The following is an 18,845-nucleotide window of genomic DNA, read 5'->3' on the forward strand; positions in this document are numbered from 1 at the left end:
CCACTTTATTAGGTACACCTGTCCAACTGCTCGTTAGCACTTAATTTCTAATCAGCCAATCACATGGCGGCAACTCAGTGCATTTAGGCATGTAGACATGGTCAAGACAATCTCCTGCAGTTCAAACCGAGCATCAGTATGGGGAAGAAAGGTGATTTGAGTGCCTTTGAACGTGGCATGGTTGTTGGTGCCAGAATGGCTGGTCTGAGTATTTCAGAAACTGCTGATCTACTGGGATTTTCACGCACAACCATCTCTAGGGTTTACAGAGAATGGTCCGAAAAAGAAAAAACATCCAGTGAGCGGCAGCTCTGTGGGCGGAAATGCCTTGTTGATGCCAGAGGTCAGAGGAGAATAGGCAGACTGGTTCGAGCTGATAGAAAGGCAACAGTGACTCAAATCGCCACCCGTTACAACCAAGGTAGGCAGAAGAGCATCTCTGAACGCACAGTACGTCGAACTTTGAGGCAGATGGGCTACAGCAGCAGAAGACCACACCGGGTGCCACTCCTTTCAGCTAAGAACAGGAAACTGAGGCTACAATTTGCACAAGCTCATCGAAATTGGACAGTAGAAGATTGGAAAAACGTTGCCTGGTCTGATGAGTCGATTTCTGCTGCGACATTCGGATGGTAGGGTCAGAATTTGGCATCAACAACATGAAAGCATGGATCCATCCTGCCTTGTATCAACGGTTCAGGCTGGTGGTGGTGGTGTCATGGTGTGGGGAATATTTTCTTGGCACTCTTTGGGCCCCTTGGTACCAATTGAGCATCATTGAAACGCCACAGCCTACCTGAGTATTGTTGCTGACCATGTCCATCCCTTTATGACCAGAATGTACCCAACATCTGATGGCTACTTTCAGCAGGATAATGCGCCATGTCATAAAGCTGGAATCATCTCAGACTGGTTTCTTGAACATGACAATGAGTTCACTGTTCTCAAATGGCCTCCACAGTCACCAGATCTCAATCCAATAGAGCATCTTTGGGATGTGGTGGAACGGGAGATTCGCATCATGGATGTGCAGCCGACAAATCTGCGGCAACTGTGTGATGCCATCATGTCAATATGGACCAAAATCTCTGAGGAATGCTTCCAGCACCTTGTTGAATCTATGCCACGAAGAATTGAGGCAGTTCTGAAGGCTAAAGGGGATCCAACCCGTTACTAGCATGGTGTACCTAATAAAGTAGCCGGTGAGTGTAAATTGGGATCATAGTTTATACGGAATCTGACCCATAGAATACATTTAACATGGTTTTAACAAGGATTGTTTTAATTCCCCCAGAAAGGCTTAGAGTGTTTCCCAGGAAACAAGTTAGACCCTATCCACAGCCTAATTTGCTGATTGGTAGGAGTCTAGGTGATGAGACCCCCACAGATCTCGAGAACCCCTCAGCCAGTGGCGTAACTAGGAGAGACAGGGCCCACTAGCAGGCTACTGCATGGGGCCCCCTTTCCCACTTACTTACTACTTCACAGTATATGTTATTTACATATTATGCTGGACAATGTGCAGTACAATATAGATATAATGGTGCAAATCCTCCATTCTTTGTGTCAGGTCGGATGACGGAGCCCCCTGACATTGCGGGCCCCATAGCGGCTGCTATGGCTGCTACCGCTGTAGTTACGTCCCTGCCCTCAGCCTTACTTGTTTCCTGTCACAAACAAAGAAAAGAATCACCACAGCCAAATTGGCAGGTTATTAACGGGAATGGTTAAGAAATGTTGTGCAAAAATACATCTGGGCACACAAAAGTGCTTATGAAGAAAATGGTGCTCAAACTGACCCACATAATGCCCCTCATCCTAAGAATTATTGACAAAGAAGTACAAAACTAGGTGTAGCCAATGTACTTTGCACACATTTCTTCTATTTTTGTTGTCTTCCCTGGAAGATAGACAATTACTATGTGCCTTAGCCCTTTAAGGAACCCCCCCTTTTTTGTTTTTTCCTTTTTATTTTTCACTCCCCACACAATTCTATAACTTTTTTTTTTTATTTACACATAAAGAGCTCTGTGATGGCTTGTTTTCTGCGCAACAAATTGCACTTCATAGTGATGGTATTTATTATTCCATGCCGTGTACTGGGAAAAAAATTCAAAATGCTGTGAAATTGGTGAAAAAACAAATATGCAGCGGGTTCTTGCGGGCTTGGAATTTGCAGCTTTCACTGTGCACCACAAATGACATGTCTACTTTATTCCTTGGGTCGGTGCGAACAAATTTGTATAGGTTTTACAATGTTTTACTACATTTACAAAAATTAAAAACTCGTGTAGAATTTTTAAAAAAATTTTTCCCATCTTCTGGCGCTAATAACTTTTTTAAAGTTCCGTGTACAGAGCTGTGGGTGGTGTCATGTTTTTGCGACTTCTGATGAAGTTTTCAGTGCTACCATTTTTAGGACTGTACGACCTTTTGATCACTTTTTATTGATTTTTTAAAAAATATTTTTCAAAATGGCAAAAAAGTGGAATTTTTGACTTTGGGCGCTATTTTCCGTTCCGCGGTTCAATGCAGTGAAAAACGGTTATAATATTTTGATAGAACGGGCATTTTCGGATACGGCGGTACCTAATGTGTTTGTGATTTTTACTGTTTATTTATAGTTATATCTATTCTAGGGAAAAGGGGTGATTTGAATTTTTAGGTTTTAGGATTTTTTTATTACATTTTTTTTTAAAACTTTAAATTTTTACTTTTACTATTTTTCAGACTCGCTAGGGTACTTTAACCCTAGGTTGTCCGATTGATCCTACCCATATACTGCCATATTACTGTATGGCAGTGTATGAGGATTTTTCGGAAGACTTCGAAAGACAGCCTTCGGAAGACGTCACGGGGAGCGCCGATCCTCGGCAAGATGGAGGCGCCTTGCTGGCAGCGGTGTGCAGGTTAACACCCACAATTGGTGCTAGCACCGATCACGGGTGTTACCGGTAAGTTTTTGCTGCGATATGCAGCAAAGGTTTACCGGCTATGGAGAGGGCACAGACCGTGTGTCCTCTCCATGCACCCGCAGCCGACCTGTGACGTGCTATTACATCACGGGTCGTGAAAGGGTTAACAGGGAGATAATGGGGCACATTTATCAAAACAGTGCAAAGATGCACTAGGAGCAGTTTGCCTGTGTAGTGTGCAGAAGGCGCTAGATTTAGGAATAATGGCTCCCGTTCTGTATGAATGTGTGCACCAACTTTGTGCACCTTTAACATGGGAAGTGTGATTCACTTTTGTTGGACTGTGCATAATAAATGTGTTGCACGGTCCGACGTTATTTGTTAGAAATATTATGTAATTAATTTTCCTTTTCTTATTCTTAGTTGCCATTGAGCTGGAAATTGGAGACTATCTACTATGATGTCTCCCATACAATGTACACAGATTAAGAAAATTGTCTCTTCTAAGGTTTTCTCTCAGAATCATAAGGAAAATCATAGAGGACAATATAGAATTAATGGGTTCGGTTGATATTTCCATGTGAATGTCAGTTTAAGATTGAGGAATAGAAAAAGGGAAAAATAAGTTGTTTTATTGAACAAAATATATTTCAATGAATTTTTTTAGTTTGTACTATTGGGCTTTATTGAAAAGGTTTTGCCAATTTAAGCAAAATTTATATATGGTTTTATGTTGTGGATGTCCTGGAGTCCAGACAGTGGCCATCCGTGCACAGTGCCGAGGGTTCTCCGATGTTGGCACGGCCTTTGATGAGGAGGTGGTAAACTGTAGTAGTAGTGCTTTCTACAAACTATATCCAAGCTAAATTTATGCCTGCTTGAACATCCGCTTAAAAGCTTGACACTAACAGGGCTTAAAATTAAATATTAAACAAAGTAAAATACATTAAGTTGGACCCCTCACTTACATTCAAAATTTCTAAAGGATTTTTACTTGAAAATGTAGTAACATTCTGCTTTGGCCAAATGTGTCCCAGACAAATGGACATCATCAGCTATTTTTCTGATTTGCATCTTTCCGTACCAAAAAAAATACAATAAAATATATATATGATTTTTTCCAGCTACAAATTGGAGTGAGAGTAAATTTGCCTGTAAATTCAACTCTTTTTCAGAGTCATAATGGGTTCACAGCACAGGCTGCAAAATAGGAGAGAGCATATTTCTTCTGAAGTGCATTGCTTAGGTCTGCAAATTATAGAAAGCACATTACTAAGCTTCTACAGTAAAGAAAAAAATGAAATAAAAAGCAGCGACCTATTGAATAGACTTCTATTGCGATCCACTGGTCTGTGAAATCAGTCAATGTGAAAAGTGAAAGCGCTATTGTAAGGAATTAAGAGCCTTAAACTTGGTTCAAGAGCACTCTCCCATCTATTGGGTTTAGTCGTAGGGCTTGCCTTTCGAGAACAAGATTATGGAGATATACAATGTGCTCCACAGAGACTGAATGTGGTATTCCGATCACTGCAAATGTTCTCGGATATAATGTAACTCAGGCCGTTGGAGTTCAAAGAATATTCACTGCATAAAGAGTGTGTGTGTGTGTATTTATATTATATTCACTGTTCCTATTGTAGTATGTCCTATTTTGACCCTTTCAGGGTTCTCTCTACCTGTAGGTCCTGTAAGCCTCATCTCTAGGTCCTCCCGGCCAAAATATATGTAGTCTGTGCTGTAGGCCCTTAATGCCTACTTACTGGGGCTTTTACCCCGTTATTCCTGGTTCCTCACTTTGTGGTGGTGGTGGTGCTGATAAATCTTTCTACTTATCTCTCTCCTTGTCCATGAGCTAGTGTCCTATGATATGGGGTGCCTGTGGTAAACTGTTGCTCAGAGTGCTATGTGTATGTTTGACCCTCTCCTCGATCAGTAACACGTTTTCTTCACTACTACTAAGTTGTTGTTTTTTTTTGTTTTTTTTTTTTAAAAACCTTATAACATGAATGAATAGTATACATATCATTGGAAAAAATTGTTTGCGTCAGGATTCGGGATTAGTGGATCCTCTGGACCACCGCGGGAGGTGGCACTAGCCGACACCTGGGACCGGAATCTAAATGGCACCTGGTCTTCACCAGAGCCCGCCCCGAAGCGGGATGGTCTTTCTGCGACAGGGTACCACCAGGTCGTTCCACAGGAGCGACTAGCCCACAGTGGCAGCGGAGGTCGAGGTACCTTAGCAGGAGACAGTCTTGTGGTCAGGTTCAGGCACAGGGTCAGGGCAGGCGGCAGAGATGCAAGGTCAAGTCCAATCAAAGGTCAGAAATGGGAGGTCCAGGCAGATGGGAATGGGAACAGAGGCACACGGAACACAGGAACCCAGGACACGGTAACTCTGGAGCAGGAACACAAAGGAACGCAGGAACACACAGGAACATCGCTGGGGAGCTTTCTCTAACGCGTAGGCACAAAGATCCGGCAGGGTGTAATGGGAGAGGCAAGTTTAAATAACCACTGGCCCTCTAAATTTCCTGGAGCGAGGACACGAATCAGGAACGGGGACAGGTGAGTGGCGCTGTGCCTGCTGGTAGCGGAGGACATGGGTGAGTCCGAGACCCGCGATATAGGTTGCGGGAACACCCGTGACAGTTACAACCTTTAAACTACAGGCGGTCCCCTACTTAAGAACACTCGACTTACATACGACCCCTAGTTACAAACGGACCTCTGGATGTTGGTAATTTATTGTACTTTAGTCCTAGGCTACAATAATCAGCTGCAACAGTTATCACAGGTGTCTGTAATGAAGCTTTAGTGTTAATCTTGATTCTTATGACAATCCAACATTTTTAAAATCCAATTGTCACAGAGACCAAAAAAGTTCTGTCTGGGATTACAATGTTAAAATATACAGTTCCGACTTACATACAAATTCAACTTAAGAACAAACCTACAGACCCTATCTTGTATGTAACCCGGGGACTGCCTGTAATATCAAATACTGCTAATGCATAGAAGTCACCACTTAACACCCTTTAACACATGAGTTGACGCCCAAAGGTGAATCTTTGAAGCCTGCAATTCCATAGGTAGAATCAGTAAATATTTGGGGTTTACAATTGAACTATATATTACTCCACAGAGTTCAATGTACTGGTTCAATGGTCTAACCTTCTACTTTGGGACAAATATTCATTGTTTATATTGTCTGAACTGCTTCCAATGCTCGTTTGAAAATTTATCAAACATAACACAACAAACAAAGCAACACTGACGGTGATCCTGAATACACTGAACAATAAACTGACAAGTTATATACTGGTACAAAATAAATACATTAAAATCATTAAATATCCCCCAGACCAAGAGCATCATTCACTTAAAGGTGCTCTGCCTATATCATCTATCAAATACAAGAGTTCTAGTAGTCTCTGGATGATCTGGCAAAGAGGATACAAGGAGTGGGAAAAATATGTTCTTTTTCCCTAATTGCCACTCTCTTCATCAGGCTGTCAACATGGCATTGAGAAGCAGCAGAAAAAGGCAGCTTGCAGAAAGCAAACCATTTAGAACATATCACTGATGATCTCTCTCTTAACAGTTTATTAACCCATTCAGGACTATTTTGGCCTCAAGGACACAGCCCCATTTTCCAAATCTATAAGTTATTATAGCTTTGGAATGCTTTAACTTATCCAGGGGATTTTGAGCTTTTTTTTTTTCTCGTGACACATTGTACTTCAAATTAGTTAAAAAATTGTAATGATATCTTTTGTGTTAGGTTATGAAAAAAAATGGAAATTTGGCAAAATTTTCGAACAATTCTTCACTTTCAAAGTTCTAAATTCTCTACTACAGAAAGTCATAGTCATCTTCCCGCAGGGACGTACTATTATGCCCTGGTGCACTTATGGGTTAAAACCTGCTTTAATTGTTTTTAAATTAGAATATTTCCAATATTTTAAGAAGGTCAAATAAATGAAATACGCCGAGGGTATACATTTCCCAATCCTATATCAACTATTCCCTAACTTAGAGTCCCAGGATCTATAAAGTATGGAAGGTTTGCGTCACAACAAGTGGTCAGATCTGTATCTTCACTTAGCTTCTTAAATCTGATGTTTAAGAAGTAGCTTAAACTTTTTCATCTCCAGTGATTAATAAGGCCATGTTTATCGTTCCTCAATCTTTTGGCTATGATAATGTGTAGGAAGGCCATTTCAGACTGTACATTTCAACAATGATGGCTGATCATATGTTCATATGCTACATACCGTTCCATTGCAGTTTGATCAGATTCTTTTAGCGGACATACACACATATCTACACTTCTATTTTATTTTACATCCATTTCCATTGTGAATTAACTGTACTTAGTGGTATATGGTTTTCATTTTATCTATTCCATGTCTATCATCTGTGACTGACCTTGGGTTGTTTTATTTTCCTAGTTTTGTAAATTTTAACAAACAGGATCATCAACAGCTAACGTGAGCTTGAACTTCTGGATAAAGAGAATCACTTGTTACCTGACTACCAATTAGCTGTTCCCAAGTCTTGGCATGGGTTTAATGCAGTACCTATGAATTTCACAGCACATCTTAAGATACATTATTACAACAATAAATGTTGTTTCTACACAGTATCTCTGTATATATGTGTATATATATATATATACACTATACACAATACATAATGACCAGTTACTGGGATCCAGGGACATATGGTACTAGAATCAAGCTTTTTGGGGAAAAGAGGATGCTTCCTTTCAGCCTGGTTTCAGGACCTTTTAAGGACCTAAAATGGCTCTTAAGTACATGTGTATTGAGAGCATGAACCAATGTATGAGGATTTCATGGGTGAAGGTCCTTCTTGGTATAAAATTTGGTGGGAGGTTTGGGTGGCCATGGTTCCCCTAGGTAGGCTGAGTGAGTCATAGTCACATCACTAGGTGATGCGATTATGTTTGTATGTATAGATTACATAATGTGCCCCTTACAGTGAATAGTGAAGCCAATTAACAATCTTTGTATTGTAAAATCTCTTTGTATTGCTTAGCTTGCAAATGTAAAAATGTCAATTAAAGTGCAGAGATCGTTAATCTCCGTCGGCTCCATAGAGATGAATGGAGCAGAATGGACATGTGAGGCCCTCCACTCCATTCATCTCGTGGATGACAACTCAATATTGGACCCTGCGCAACCAAAAATCATGAATAATATGTGCCAACACACAGTATATGAATCAGTACTGCACAAAGAGAAAAGATGTGTGCCATACGACCAAATAATAAAAATATTGTAAATCTTTATTAAACAAAATCGTAAAATATCCCCAACAAAGAGATAGTAAGCAATTGAAAATGTCCAGAACTACAAGTCCCAAACGAGTAGTTGGATTAACCGGGTGAGGTTACCAACAATACACCTCCTCTAACAATAGATTATTCATAGCCCATCCCTAATAGTACATCAATAAGTACATAGGTAACAACCAAAGTACCAACCAATATCCGATAAGTATGAAAAACCGCACCAATCTGATTAACCAAATAGAACCAACCAGTTAGGTAAATAAGATGTGGATCACTCAGATACAGATGCTGTCGTACATTACAGGTAAGTAGGATGTTGGTAGGTACATAAGTCAGCGTCAAAGTCATAAAGTAGTGGGGTGGTTAGTGCAGATAGAGGAGGTGGAGTGCTCATTTCGTGAAGTGACAAGGGGTCCAATGGAGGTACCTCTGTGTATAGCCGCTAACTTGTTTGGTGGGAAAACCCCTTTAACCGAAAGTAACATGAAGGATAAAGTTTCCCCTACAAAAACTAATACTGCTGAGGTGTGCAGTGTAGGAGAAGATGAACATAATACAGATATGAAGTTGATTTTCTGCAAGAATAATCCACTGTATATTATAGTACCATATGATTTTAAAGATTCCATGTACCGCATATACTCGAGTATAAGCTGACCCAAGTATAAGCCGAGGCCCCTAATTTTACAAAAAAACCTCGTAAAACCTATATCTTTTTTACTTGAGTATAAGCCGAGTTTGGGTTTTCAGCACATTTTTTGTGCTGAAAAACTAGGCTTATACTCGAGTATATATGGTATGTGTATCACAATACTTCCACATGGAAATTGACATGAGCTGCAGGTTTTCAATCTGCAGTTTGTCCATTTTTTGTTGCAGATGCACAGGGGGTTCTTAATAATATAATAATAAATAATAATAATCTTTATTTATATAGCGCCATCAAATTCCATCGCGATTCTTCATTTCTCAATTGGAAAAAAGACATCCTCTGTAGTATTCACAGAAAACTCAACACATACTTTCATCTCTGAGATTCAGATACAAATCCTAATGTATTTATCCGTAGGAATAATAGTCACAACTAGAGAGAGAAGTTTGATATAAAAGAGAATGTTTTTATTTTTAAAATTCAAAATTTGTAGAATTTTGTTGCTTTTCCCATCTAAAAAAAACTACATTTTATTTCTGTACTTATTCCAAGATGGCTTTAATTTCCTATGGTATGTGCTTCCACAGCAAACACTTTACCAGCCAGTCAATAATGAGAAAGCTAGCATCACAAGATGTCTTTATTATTGATAGCTTACTATCCTAAGAGTGCATTGTGCTCCCAAGAGAATCTCAGCAGGCGACATCTACTGCAGAAAACCAGAGAAAATTGTGCACTAGAAGACATATATTAAACCTATTGAAAATAATTACTCTGATTTCTGCTTTCTTAGTTGCTGTTCATGTTCCATGGGGGTCAATACAGACAAAGTAATCCAGGAAAAAATATGTAGTCAAGTTTTTCATGATATTGAATTTGCAATTTCATTGGACGATTAAGATATCCAAAATTTCAAGAAAAATTTCCATCTATTGTTGAATCTCTATTTCGTTAATGTTAGGTAGATAAATATAAAATGGTTCCTTTGACTTCACTATTACCTACTGTAACTGAAACTAACATTGAAGCAACTTTGTAATGTATTTATACAGCCCCCGCTCAAAATTTTTGGAAACGGCAATGTCCTTTTTCTTATCCTCATAGGTTATTGGGTTTCCCCTTAGGCCCGTAGTACTGATTTGCGGTTGAGTTATGTAATATGCACTCTCTACTGTCAAAAAATTATTAAAAATTGATGTTTGTTCTTCTAGCTGTTAATACACTAGAATAATGCCAGCAATTGCAGACAGCATATACTGTAAATATGTAAAACTTTATATAGCACCACCATATTCCCTTGCACTTTACAGATCATATTATAAATAAATATCATAAATAAAATAAGAACTAATAGACAATAGCATTGTCAGATGATAAACTAGGAATGAGGACCCTGCGCTCACAAGAGCTTACACTGAACCCACAAAGTGCAATAGGAATCTGTCATCAGTTTTTGCCATACAAAGCTGCAAGCAGCATTAGGTAACCAAAATTAGGAAATAGAAAATATGTTTAAGAGGCATCAAAGTGTAGTGGAAAGATCAATCTGTGCTCTAATCCTGGAAATTTTCAGGATTAAGGCTACATTCACACACATGTATGGGGGACGTATATACGGCCGACATACGTCCCCCCATACACTTCTATGGGCTCACGGCATGGTACAGGAGCTGTAAGGTGCCGCACACATGCGGCACCGTACCGCTCCATAGCCCGGGAAAAGATAGGACATGTCCTATCTTTTCCCGTATTACGGCGCCGTGCCCCATATGTTTCTATGGAGAGGGGCGGGGGTGAGCGGCGCTCACCTCCTCCTCTCCCCGCGCTGCCGTGTGCCCGTAGCCTAATCTAGTGTTCTGAAAATGTAAAATAAACGTAATGTTACTGAACTGTTCTTATGCTTATTTATGTCAACACAATAAGTCAAAACAAAGAGTCTCTGTCGACTAAGGCTACATTCACAAACATGTATGGGGGACGTATATACGGCCGACGTATAAATACGGCCGATATACGTCCCCCATACACTTTTATGGGCTCACGGCCCTGTACAGGAGCGGTATGGTGCGGAACACGTGCGGCACCGTACCGCTCCGTAGCCCGGGAAAAGATACGACATGACCTTTCTTTTCCCGTGATACGGCGATATCCCTTGCTCCTCTCCGCAGCGCCGATGTATGCCTGCCGTACTACGGTACGGCGGCATACATCATGTGAATGTAGCCTAAGAGAGCCAATTTAGAGGCATCTCACACATTAAACCTCTCAGATTAAGGCCCCTTGCACACAAATGTATGCACACAGTAGTGTAAAGGAGAGAGGAGGGGTGAGCGCTCCTCACCCTTCCCCTGTCTATTGGAAGAAAAGCAGTCAGTCACAAGAGTGTTCAGTGCCTAATACATAAAAATGTTTATTGTTTCGTGCTCAGCCACTGTGCAGTAAGACAGCGAGTGCTCACCGCAACGTGACCGGGTGCCCAAGGTGTCTACAAATTGTGGCTATCCTGCTCCTCACATTCATGTGCAGGAGGCTTAAATTGGACTACACATATATACATTTACCATATATATGTTTGCAACACCTATTAAAGTCTGTCTCATACATTGTGCCGTAGTCACTCACACAGTCCAGCTTCTGTGTCTCCAGGTAGAGAGTGACTTCAGACTGCTCCACACCCTTCTAGGGATTGCACACCTGGTGCATTGTTAAACCCATTAGAATCTGGAAGCTTTGGTCTGGAGCAGTGATCACACTTCTGTCTCTACTCCAGCAACTAAGGTCCTGTACCAGGTCTTCCAAGAGGCCAACAAATGGAAAACAGCTTCCAGTTTGACCCAATTCACATTGTGGTCGCTGTAATACACATAAACACTCATTTTCTCTCCAATTCAATAGTGACCTTGTCACAATATATATATTTTATTTATTTATTTATTTTTTTTTTTGCTCAGCAGTTTTGCTTTTGTAAAGAATGCAAAGGCCCTGCATAATCTGATTATTTTATTGTGCATTTAATAAATATTCTATTGTGATTATATTTCACACTCAATGGGCTATATCTTTTTAACTAGCTGCGCTGCAGTTTTCTGTCTGACTTTGAACTTGTAAGAACACCTTTTGGAACTGTACATGCACATGTATTTAAAAAGTGTTTGCTCCAGTTTTGTGTCGCTGCTGCACTGTGTCTTGCAAGACAGAAAAGGGATTTGTTAGTGCTTAGTCGGAGTTTGCAACACATTTAATTCAGCGACTCAAAAGAATTGAGTCACACATTGGGGGTCATTTACTAAGGGCCGAATCGCGTTTTTACATAGTTTTACCCAAATTTGACTGATTTGCGAAGTTTTTCCCTGAATTACCCAGGGATTTTGGCACACGCAATCGGATTGTGGCGCATCGGCACCGGCATGCACGAGACGGAAATCGGGGGCGTGGCCGTCGAAAAACCCGGCGGATTCGGAGAAACCGCCGTATATTTTTTTAAAAATGTGTCACTTGACACACGCTTACCTGCACCCGGCCTGGCTTGGTGAACTTCAGCCACTCCGACGGAATTCAGCGCAGCAGCGACACCTGGTGGTGGACATCGGGGGAACTACCTTAGTGAATCCCGGAAGAACCCGAATCCTCCACAGAGAATGCGCCGCGAATGGACCGGTTAAGTAAATCGTCCCCATTGTTGTTAGTGGTGCACCTAGAAAAAGATGGTGCACACTTTAAGAACAGTGCAGGGTATGCCAAATAATGGAAGACCCTGCGACAGTATTTAATTATCTGCATGAATTATATGAATCATCATTAATTGTGAATCATTTTCTCCCACTTTTGTGCATATAGAACAGACAACAGGTTGAAATAATAGGGAATTAGCAAGAAAACCCCTATGGGCTCTTTCACAATGGCTTTTTTTTCATGTCCGTGCACCAATGTGAAAAAACAGAGCAACAGAAGCATCACGTACATAATACGGACAAAAACAGGAGCAAAATGGAGACAACAGATTCATAAAGGACACACAATACACAGTGTCACTATACAAAATACACAGGACAGTGTGACTCCATCCTAGAGCAGTGATTTTCAACCTTTTTTGAGCTGCGGCACACTTTTTATACTTAGAAAATCCTGGGGCACACCACCAACCAAAATAGCCCAAATGACACTAAAACAGTCATATTATACATATAGTTAATAATATAGATTCCAAATTTATTTTACTCACTCAGTGTGAAACCTGGGCCTGCTCCGATAAACACAAAAGGGATATCCTGACAGGAATGGTGGAAAGACACACACAAAGCTCTTCCCCAAAAGTTCTCAGTTTCTCCCTGTTTTTAGTATTTGGTGCTGATTATTATGTGGCTCATATACTGCAATATAAAGGGGTACAATGAGAAGTACTATGGCCATGAGACCAGAGTACAAGTGCCAGCTCATATACTCAGCATATGAGCTGGTACTTGTAGTACTCCAGCCTCATGACTATAGTATTTCTCATTGTTATATGCAGTATACTGCTGGAGTACTGCAAGTACCAGCTCATATGCTGAGTATTCTGCCAACAGTTCATATACTCAGGCAAAAGCTCATATAGTCAGCATTATTGGCGGGCATTACCTTGGCGGTGGGCAAATGCGAGAGTCTCTCCGCTCTCAGGATGATGCGCCGGCCTCGGTGACGTCATTTTGTCGCGCGAGGTTCAAAGCTTTCGCATGTGTTATTGTACACGTCTCCTACATTGTAAGAAGCCAAGACTGCGCATCGCCGGGAAACAAAACACAGGGGGCACAATAGTTTGGGGAACTTTCCCCGCGGCACACCCGACCATGTGTCGCGGCACACTGGTTGAAAATCACTGCTACAGAGGTAGCATAGAGGGGTGTCTACAACCCAGAAGTTGCTCATGTATTTCAGTGGCAATAAGGTTAGCACAGGGTCCAGAGCATGGAGCAGATATCAGGAGACACGCCAGTAGATAAGAAGAAGACATGGGCAACCACAGGAGGGAAACAACCCAGGAGAAAGGACTGCTACTTTCTTTGTGAAAGAAGGAACAGTAGGAGCGGCTGCAAAGTCCTGCAAAATGAGCTCCATGAAATTGGAATTGATGTCAAAGTCTCTCTCCAGCTCTGCCAAAACTATATTTGGCCTAGTAACTTCAGAGTTATTCTTTAATCTTTAACTTGAGGGTTTTACGTGGCTTTTGCCATACTCATCCCCAGTAGCCTTAGCTGGTACATATGGTGTCTCTTTCCCATATGAGAAGACTAGTATCATAAATAATATGAAAAAACCTATGCGTTTCGGCTACATTCTAAGCCTTAGTTATGAGTAAGGCTTGGAATGTAGCCGAAATGCGTAGGTTTTTTCACCTACTTGTATACTGTTGTACATTTTTAATGGATGAAGAATAAAGGAATGTACATTTTATTTGGATGTGCTACGAGAAACTCCTTTTTTTGATTGCCTATGCACAAAGCCAGCAACACGTGCACACTCTGTCTATGCAAGCCTCCACTGTTCCAGGACAAGCCAGGGTATGTGAGACACTCATTTTCATATCTAATATAAATAATACATAATTTCTAGATTTTGTATTTGAGCCAAATCAATGATATTTCATCATTATAACAACCTGATTAGTTGGCTATACCCACAAACTTATTATCTTTCAATGTTACACAATGGTGGCTTGGATCCATCAGACTAAGAGCAAATGGTGGGATGCATAAAACAACTCCATGTCCAAAATTGACCACACAGGACTTGACCTGTTAGGCTAAGTTCACACTACCGTCAGCTTTTCCATTTCTACCTTATGCTTAAAAAAAAATGAAAAAGGGAAGTTGAACATAACCATTATACATTTCATTGGAATTTATGTAAATGTTTATTTTTATGGAAAAAAACGGAGCTTGTGGTACTTTGTTTCTATAACTGTGTAACAGACAATGTCTAACTCACCGTAACGGATGACATTATTATCTTTTACATTGAAATCAATGGGGACTGATAGTAAGTGTCAGTTTTTACAGTTTTTTTTAGATGAAGAAATAGAGATAGATAGACATAGACAGAAAAATAGATGGTGGATAGATTATAGAAAAATGTGAGGTATAGAGTGAAAAATAGGTAGGCAAATAGAAATGAGAGATCAATAGGTAGGTAGATAGATAGCAAATCAAGATTGATAGTTATGTAGAAATGAGATGTCTATAGATGCCACCCGGGATAGATGCTGTATTACCGTTTATTTACCCTCCGTTATCTTTTTGTAATGGAGGTGAATAAACGGAAATCCTGACAGTAGTGTGAAATTAGCCTTAGTTGTGCCTCAGTTGTGAACTCATATTGGTTTTTTTAACATTTGAGTAATTTAAATGGAATGAATAATTTTTACTATACAAGGATTTTATGTATTTGAACAGCATTTTGAACCCATTTCAACTAAAGAAATAATTTTCTCTTAACTTAACCTTTTGGCGCTCAGTGTCCGATATATTGGATGCAGCGCTAATGCCGGTTAAGCTTGAGCCCAACCAGCATCCGGAAACACGGGGTACCGGCTATAAATAATAGCCAACACCCCAGTGTAACACCCGCGGTTGTTAAATGTCATTAAATGCCACGGACAGCGCGACCACGCCATTTAAAATACCTTTGGGGGGCTTTCCCCCACAATCGACTTTCCCCCCCAGCGCCGTTTTCAGGGGGCGCAAATTGTTGCTATGGCAGCCCTAGGGTCCGATCGGGACCCCAGAGCTGCCTGTAGGAACTGCCTGAAAGATGGCATCTATGACGTCATCTTAAAGGCACAGTGTCAGCCTATGCATGTGCATAGGCTGACACTGCTAATACCCTGCAACGCATCAGTATTGCAGAGTATTATCATGAACAAGCAATCAGATGATTACTTCTTCAAGTCCCATGGTGGAACTAGTGAAAAAGGGAAAAAAAATGTTTTTCAATAAAAAAATACAGTAATAAATCAATAGAAATGCCGTAACCCCATAACATATAAAGAGGCATATAACACTAAAAAACAACCCATAGAATAAAAGTAGGTAATTATTGAAGCCGCATGATGAACGCCGTAAAAAAAAACTGTTAAAAACCCACCCAAAATTATGATTTCTACCTATTGAATCCCACAAAAATGCAATAAAAAGTGATAAGAAAAACATATGTACTCCAGAATGATATTGTTATAAAGTACGACATGTCCCGCAAAAAACAAGCCATCAACCAGCTACATATCCAAAAAAGTCTAAATGTCACTTGGAAGACGGCAATGTGAAAATGATAGATTTTTCCCCACATTTAGTAAAATCTAAGAAGAAATATTCAACTATGATATCCCCATAATCATATTGACCCATAAAATAAAGATAACATGATTATTAGGCTATACGGCGAACACCAAAAAAAAAAAAAGTTAAAAATCATAGTACAGAATTAATGCTTTTCTATTCCTGCCCTCAAAAAAATATTCCTAAATTTTCAACAATAGGGGATACCAACCTCAAAATGGTAACACGGGAAAAATCATCTCATCCCGCAAAAAAAAAATACCATCACATGGCCCCAATAACAGAAAAGCAAAATTTTTACAGCCTACAAAAGGGGCCTTCTGCAGGGCGCTCCTTCCCTTCTGCGCCTCGCTGTGCGCTTATAAAACAAGTAACAGCCACATGTGGGGGGTCTCTGTACTCGGGAGAAATTGCATAACAAATTGTAAGGTGGGTTTTCTCTTTTTATCTTTTTGAAATGTGTAAATTTTAGGGCTAATTGAACGTATAACCGGCACAATTTGACCATTCTAAATTTCATCTACATTTTGATGTAATTACTATGAAGATCTCAAGGGGTTAACAATCTTCCTAAAAGCTGTTTCTGATAGTTTGAGGGGTGCAGATTTGAAAATGGGTTTATTGTATGGGGTTTTGACTTCGTGACATCAAAATAAATTTATTTAGGTGGTAAATCTGTCTGCCTGAAAACGCAATGTTTTTGAATTTCATAATTTTTTCTTTTTTTTTGTAAATAAACGCAAAACTCATCAGCCAAAATTTACCACTAAAATGCAAGTCAGAATCCAAAAAAAATGGGACCGAGTCTGCATCCTTAAGGAGTTAAAATTCCAGCAGAAAGAACATTTATGAAAGTGTTGATGCTTTTTCTACCTTCAAGATCAAGCCAATAAACAGAGCAGATTTACCAGATAGCCTAATACTAATGATGAATGAAAAATGAGCTTCATTAGCTAAATTCTAGGGATCATTAACATAAATTAATTTTTCTCTTTTGATAGGCACACAGCCAGTACCTATATTTATCAGATCAAGTTTAAAGCTGTCAAACGGGTAACTGTAATTTATGCATTGTACCTTCCTGCTGCAGGGAAGATTTTGTAATATACCAATTATAGTAGCAATTCTACACTGAACCTATTGAATACTCTGCAGTCTTGATGTACATTTCGTAAAGAAATATTATATCTGAAAAACTGCTTTTAAGGATTTTTAAAAGGATTTTCTGGGTCATTGATATTGATGACTGTGAGGAACCCCCACTCTCAAGTTCAATCTTGGAGTCTCTTGCATTAGGAATCAATTCACAATTTAGCACATAAAACTCATCCCACGTACGCAAGATGGCATCTTTATGCTACTACTTATGCTATCTTTGCTTCTACTTCCCTACCACCAAGTACCAGATTTTGTCAGGGAAACCAAACGCATGAGAATCCCTGACCCTACACACCACACACGCACAGCCCAGGGGGCACACAAACACACTATGTATCACCCAACCACTTACATGTCTATGGAAGGTTGCTGCACAGAGCCACTCTACTCCCCAATACAGCTACATGCTATTTCAATACACTTCCTCGCTCTACCAGTGCCGTACAGTGCACCTGGACATACACTGCTTATAGCTAACTACTGACATTTACAAGTAGGGTACAGGAACTAACAGAATGGCACACACCGAATGAAGTTAATGGTAAGGTTTTTATTTTCATAAAATATTCTTAAAGACACAACGCTCTTGGCAAAACCATTTGATAACCACAGCTTCAGTCTTATTTTTGCACTTGAGAAAAGGGTAACACACCCCGAAATGCGTTGTTACGTGAAGACTATTTTATGACTTCTGAGTGTGCCATTTGGTTAGTTCCTGTACCCTTCTTCCTAATGCGAGAATCCTGTCCAGTGTGGCAACTGAACACAGATGATAATTATCCTGTGGGCAGCACCAGAAGCTACATATTGATGCATTGAATAGTGTTGTGCTTATATATAGCACAGCCAACAGCTCTTTTCCCATACAGTATTAAACTATTGACTCTTCGACCTGGCCATCTTTTCTCTGCTACTAAGCGTCTTATAGCTAACTGCTAGCTCACAGGGTAATAACTTAGTGGTAATTCACCTCTCCATAGGTATGGGAACGTATGTAGCAACAATGCATAAACATATTAAAGCATTATTAAACCATTTAATATGCAAAAGGCCCAATGCTTATAGGTTACAAAAAAGATTAAATGAACAAATATACATAAAAGCAAAAAAGGTATAAAATAAAGAAAAACAGGCCTCTTACTAATAAGATTGGCAAAAAAATACCCGGCGGAGAGCCCTTAAAATCCTGGACAGCTCTACAAAACTGGTTGCATCTCCCTGAAACTGACAATGATTGAATGCTGACATGCTCTTTTGCATGACCATAAATATTAGAATACACACGCGCAATCATCAATGGTCTTTATTCCTAAATGGGGAGCTGCTAATGTTATACGGTGGCCTGCACCCGGATTTAACAATATGGGAAAACAACCAATATCAAATTATATGTATATAGAATAAGCATTTTATATAGATATGTGCTAGCTGTATATATTAATTCCTGGGGGATTGTATATATTACTAGCAGCATTTCCTTTATTAAAAAAAAT

General features: G+C 39.9%; 1 long non-coding RNA gene across 2 annotated transcripts in view; it reads right to left on the reverse strand.

Annotated features, from left to right (window-relative positions):
- LOC140106223 (uncharacterized) overlaps positions 1–11,555 on the reverse strand; it is a 361,334-nt gene extending 349,779 nt beyond the window's left edge. For both annotated transcript variants that reach the window (XR_011850736.1, XR_011850737.1), the window contains exon 1: positions 11,507–11,555. This is a non-coding gene — a long non-coding RNA (uncharacterized lncRNA). The remainder of the gene's footprint in view (positions 1–11,506) is intronic.
- Positions 11,556–18,845: the final 7,290 nt, after the last annotated feature.

The sequence above is a fragment of the Engystomops pustulosus genome, chromosome 11 (genome assembly GCF_040894005.1).
Source record: "Engystomops pustulosus chromosome 11, aEngPut4.maternal, whole genome shotgun sequence".
In the NCBI taxonomy this organism is placed as follows: domain Eukaryota; kingdom Metazoa; phylum Chordata; class Amphibia; order Anura; family Leptodactylidae; genus Engystomops; species Engystomops pustulosus.